This window comes from Abramis brama (assembly GCF_963993115.1).
Source record: "Abramis brama genome assembly, chromosome: 6".
Lineage (NCBI taxonomy): Eukaryota > Metazoa > Chordata > Actinopteri > Cypriniformes > Leuciscidae > Abramis > Abramis brama.
In genome coordinates, this window is record NC_139968.1 from 34,915,659 (window position 1) to 34,922,086 (window position 6,428).

Below are 6,428 nucleotides of genomic sequence, written 5' to 3' on the forward strand. Positions count from 1 at the left end.
ACAAGGTAAAAAAAATAGATAAAAATCACGGCGCTCTTGGTGCAACGGTCTATAGGCTAAACAATCACAAAAGAATAATCAAATTCTAATAACAACAAAAATAACTAATTATTTTATATTTCTCGCAGTGTTTCTGTGTGGGCATTCGATTTCAATGGCAATTGATTATTAGAGCACGCAACAAACTCAGTCATCTAATTAATTACTTGACAACCCCAAAACATCTTAGCAAAAAGTATGGAGTGAATTGACACATCAGACAGTGAATGTTGTTCATAAATACATTCCCACATGGAAAGAACCTATATGAGGATATATGCGCATATATGAAACCTATATAGTTTATATGCACATATATGCTGCATATATACAGCATATATGCACATATATGATAATATATATGCTGCATGCATATGCCACATATAGGCAAAATTGAGGTGCATATATGTGCATAGGTCTCCTGTATTCTTTATATCCACATATAAGCCCTATATGTAGCCTACATACAAGAAATGTCTCCTATATAGCTCATGGCAGAATCTGGTCATTTTGTAGCTCATATCTCACTTTGGCAACTGTCATACATGATGCCTAGCTCAGATAGGCACATCTATCAATTCGAAGCTCACGGAGATCAAAAAGATATATATATATATTTTTTTTTCTGTTCAGTTTTTTGTCTTATTTTTGTTCTTGTACTATTTGATTGTTCTTAAGTAAATAAATAATGTACATTTCTACATTTTGGGCTTTTATTTATGTTGCCTACACTGTAAAAAAAAGTGTAATTTTACAGGTAATGGTCTGTATTTTTTTTTACAGAATTTTACCATTTTGTCATTATACAGTGAATGCCTGTTATTTTAGAGATATTTGCTGTAATTTAAAGGTCCACTATTAAATTTACAGGTAATTGCTTGTAACTTGTCTGTATTTTTACAAAGTAATATTTTACAGATTTTTTCTGTGAAATTAGAAAACAAAGAAAAGAAGGTATAACTGCAGAAATCTGCATCTATTCAATATGTTGTCCTTACAGATTATTAAGCATGTGGGGGTTAAAGTGAGGTTTTTTTAAGGTTTAATAAGTATTTGTACATACAGTAGCCTACCCTACATAGGCTACAGTAGGCCTGTATTGAATTCTTTTTTAATGCATAGGCTATAGTTTTTTAATCTTGTCGTGCAAATAGATGCTCATTTTGATCATTATTTCATTGTCTTATTCTCCCATAATTTCATGTATATTTTATTAATATTTTTCCAAATCTCCGTTGCTGCACATTCAGGGCTTTGTGTGTGGGTGTGGGTGTGTGTGCGCGTGCGCGCGCGATGATGCAAATTCAAATTCGCCGCCATTATGTTTCCGCTGTTTAGTCCCGCCCACAACGGTTAGCTGATCAGTGATCAGTCGTCGACTTTGGATCTGTATCAAGGGCAAGCGGGAAATTTGAATTCAGTCTACTCTGTACTCTCGTGAAGTGGATTGTGAGATTGGTTTAAAGCAGGCACGGCGCCAGGATTCCAGGCCATAACCAATTGATTATTGCCTTAAATTAAAAAATAAAAATAAAATTAAAAAGTCAATGCTTAACCTAATAAAAAAAATATTGACTGATATAGCCTACTGTTATTATCTGTGCGTATACATAATATAGATTTTAATAGCTTGATGCTCCTTAAATATTTTGTTGCATTGTTAAAAGTTTCGGGGTTCTGACCAAAGAAGAGCGCTTTGGAATCTCCATTACGCATCATACCTGGGCTGCATTTTCCGATAACATTGTCTCTTAGCGCGCTACGAAGACTCTTAAGGTAGGCTATAACTTAACTAAGAGTAGGCTATACTACCACTAAAGGTATATCATTGCTAGGCGTCTTCAGAGCTATCATCCACTCACGAGGCCGAGGCGCTGAAAGGCAGAGGCGCTGGCGCCCTCCAAGCAACGGCGCTGTTTTTGGTAAAACATGATTTTGACGACTTCATCAAGTTTTGTTTTATAGAAAACTCTTTTTAAAAGATTTTCGTTTTGTATAAATTGTATCTTAATTTTGATCGATGTTTTATCAATCAATTGCCCGTATTTAATAAGAAGCAAATATATAGCAGACAATGTGCACGATCACTTGCATTGCATGTGAACTGGAGGGCGCCGAAACTCCGCTTTTCTCACAGATTTGAGAAATATAGGCTATATATTACAGAAAGCTTGAAATGTCTACTTTTAAACGAAAATATTCAAACCAAAAAAAAAAAAAAAAAAAAAAAGAAATAGGCTATTCTCTGATTATTAAGTAGCCTAATTCATATGAAATGTGCATTTATCTCTGGCGTCTTTGCAGCGACACAGAAAACACCAGTTTACTACTAAACAATTAAATGTCTCCTTAATAATTTAGACACATTCATAATCATTACTTTAACCGGTTCTTTGTGGCAAGCTTTATCATAGCTGTCAACATTGAACATTGAAAATAAGGGAGATTTCCCGGAATCCATCCCCAAAATAAGGGATTTTTTTTTACACGATTCTTACCCAAAAACTTTTTAAAAAAAGCACTAATCATTAACAGTCTAAAGAGTTTATAACTACACAATATATATTACAGACCAATGGATATGTTTAAAGAGCTTTATTTATTAACAAAGTAAACATTCAGGGTTTCTGCAGGTTTCAGTAAGTCAAATTTAAGACCTTTTTAAGACATTTTAAGACCATAAAGATTCAAATTTAAGACCCTACACGTGACGACGCATTATCCAAGTTAGATAGATAGCTACCTCGGGATCATTATGTATCTATCTATCTATCTATCTTTCTATCTATCTAGGATTATCTGATGTGTGTGTGTGTGAGACAGAGGGAGAGGTAGATATTTTTTTAATAGAAAATTGTACTTTTGCATATTATACTGTAAAAACACAGTTATTGTTGATTGTTGTTTTAGTTGATCATAACTAGAGGAAATGATAAGATGATTAAAATGACCAAAATGATCACGGTTATCACAGAATCCTGTTCAAAAAGTACTAATACTACAGAATGAAGTCAATTCAACAAGTTTTATGTCGAAAAACAGCAAAAAACAAATTGATTAGCATCAATATGCACTTTTTGTTTACGTAAACATTAAAATACCATTAAAAATGATGGCCAGATTTTAGAAGAGTGTCTTGCAACATGTTATCTACTAACATGTACAAATTCAAATAAAGTTTTGACAAAAAAGGTTTTATTCAAAGATAAACCTCATATTTCAGCCTTTAAATATTTTTTTATAAAAAGTCAAAAAAGATAAATTACTGACATTTACACATTATAGCTTATATTTATTAGTAGTGTTTGGGTGCACCCCCATCCTTCATGTTGACTGTGCTTTCAATGTTGTTATGGAAAGGGGTGATTGGTTGGTTCCTGTCACATGACCTGCGGTGCGTTTGCGGCATTCTGAAAAGTGTAGATTTTTTTCATCTTGTTGCGCCTGGTAAAAATATTTGCGCGTCGCTTCAATTATGAGCGTGCTTGCCGCGCGCCTACATTTGAACAAACTTGAGCGCGCAAAAGACGCGATATGTGAACGGCCTCTGGCGAGCTAGCTCATATCAAGCCATGAGCGACTGGTAGCACGCGAGCGACGAGTTGGAGACCCCTGATCTAGCGCTCCGCTTTGTAGGCTACAACTCCATACTTTTTGCTACTTTGTAACAACTTTCTGCGGCCAGCGTTTCTGGAAATGAACGAGGGTAAACACTTTTTTAGATCTGTCACCTGACTAAATGAAATTTAAGACCTAGGATGAAAATCTGGCCGTTTTTAAGACTTTTAAAAATACGGGATATTTTACGGGAAAATACTAAAACGGGAAGACAGCGGGAAAAGAGTTAAAATACGTGAGAAACCCGGAAAAAACGGGAGGGTTGACAGCTATGAGCTTTATGCGTGCGGTCATAACGCTTATTATCCTGTAGGATATAGCCTAGCTAAGTAGCCTAATTAAATTAATATAAAGGGGCGATTTGTCCACGAATGGCTTATAGTAGACTAAAAAACAACAACAAAAAAAATAGTCGGAGGCAGTGTAAGCTCCAATCACCGGCCCAAAGACGGTGTCCAGTGTCTTGGTTCGAAGGGAATTCAGCGTGTATGTCTTTTCGGGCGCTTCTGGAAAAATCACTTTAATTTATTAAACAGTGGATTTCCAATTTTAATTCTGACTCCATGAATAATTTAATCTGACTCCAAATTTTAAGTGACTCTTTGTTTATTCCAATTGTCTATCTTAACAGCTGATCCGCAGATTAGTTGTGATTTAATTTAGACCAAGAATTATTCTAGGCATCTCATACTTTCAAATATTCGCTCATTACGGACCTAGTGTCACTTTGAGACGTCACGTCGCGACTGCGCGCTCACGATCACAAACTAGCCAGTCCTGAAATAGTCAGAGGGTGCAGTACAAATATTTTACCCCATGCGGCCGCACACTACAGACCCATAGGCATAATTTATATAATATTTGCAGCATACAACATGCTAAGTCAGGGAATAGTCAGAAATCAGAAGGTTTTTCTAAGATGTGCCCCATGGTCCATTCAAAGTGCCTTCAGTTTGATCTATTCTGGACAAAGTTTTGCGGAAACACCAGACTACACATTAATCTACTGGAAATAATGATTTCAGAAGAATGCAGAATAAATCAAGGTTAACATTTATTTTTGCCAGGCAGAATTAAACATCCAATAAAAAGAATTAAAAAGAATACATAATACACAACTGATCAGCATATAATAGAGACAACATTTAAAATGCAATATCAAAAATAGTTTCAAAGAGTCAGCATACCTGGCAATAGAGACACACAGCAACAGTGTGGGAAGTTCTGTTTACAGATGCTTCCTTGAGTGGTTTGCCAATTCCCTTTAAATACCCAAGTGGAATAAAAGAACAATAAACATCTAGCACCCAAATATTTATTCAGCTTTTGCTGGACCCTTTCTCGTGCCCAAGTGGTCACGCCTGAGTTTGGGGGATAAACACAAATGGTTATCTATTATCTTTATTGGGGCATCTTCCCACATCAGAAGAACAGGCATTGTTTTCTTTGTTCTGACTGTTCTGCTGCTGCGGGAATGAAACTTCTTTACCCTTCGCACCAGAAGTATTTATTTTGACCTCTCATAAAACAACTGGAGACAGTAGGTGTGTGTGTTTTGCATGACTGAATGAGACCAGGGGGGAGAAGATAGTGTGAGGAGTCAGGACCCCAGCATGGGGGGAAGAGACGAGATTGGAGAAGTTGTGTTGTGCTCTCTGTCCCATAGATCTCTTCTTCAGATTAGTGAGTTTTATTGTTTTATTGCGGTTTAGGATTCTTGAATTCAGTCTTAGTAAAAGTCCATCCTTACAGCAGCCCTTATAACACATATTTTCGAACCAGGCTTAGGCCGTTCTGGGTTGAGCGAGCGAGCGAGCGACCCATACGGAATGAGTGAGCGGAGCGGAATATTCAGAAATGCGCTCTCCACTCACGAGCTCTGATCGGAACAAACCCGAACCTCATGTCTGCTGAACTTGCGCAGAAACATCAAAATAGACATAGCCAGCTTTTTCAAATTGTTTTTAAAACTAAACATTTAAACTGTATTAGTACTGTACAAATTATGAGCTTATTGACGATTTTTTATAATTCTTGCAACATTAGAATATTACTTCCTCAAAGACTCGGTCTTGACTCGGACTCGACCCTTCAAAGACTCGGTCTTGACTCGGACTCGGCATAGGCGGTCTCGTCCCCATCACTACTAGCAACACTTAGCTGAGTCATGAAGCATGCTATTATCACCATAATACAAAACATTTTGTAACTGACTTTGACATACTCTTACTATATAAACCTCCTTAAATGCACATTGACCAACCATGCTTTGTCTTCCCACGTACCGAGTGACAATGACACGAGTGCGAGGGCCCTTTCATCGCTGCTTGCAGCTTTAATCTAAAGATATATTTCTTTATTTTTCTAGGAGTGACTATGCTATTGATCTTGTTCTTTATTTCTCTGTGTTTTATTCATATTTTATGCAATTTTTTTATTCACAAAAACAGATGTCTCAATACATAATAGATTTGATGTCTTTATATCGCTGAGATTTCCTTATTGTAAAATCTCTTAAACTCATTGATAACAATAAGAACAAAAAGTTTCTTAAGAATTATCATATTTTTCTCACTGGCTGAGGTGTCATTGTTATTTCTCTGTATTTCTTTCTTTTTCTTTACTTTTCATTTTATGTCAATGTATTCAATGCATTTTCTTGCAATAAAAAAGCAACAAAAATAAATAAACAAACAAAAAAAGGATAATAAAAGATTAGTGCAGCAACATTTATGCACAAAACAAGCAACAGAATCTGACTGATTATTAGC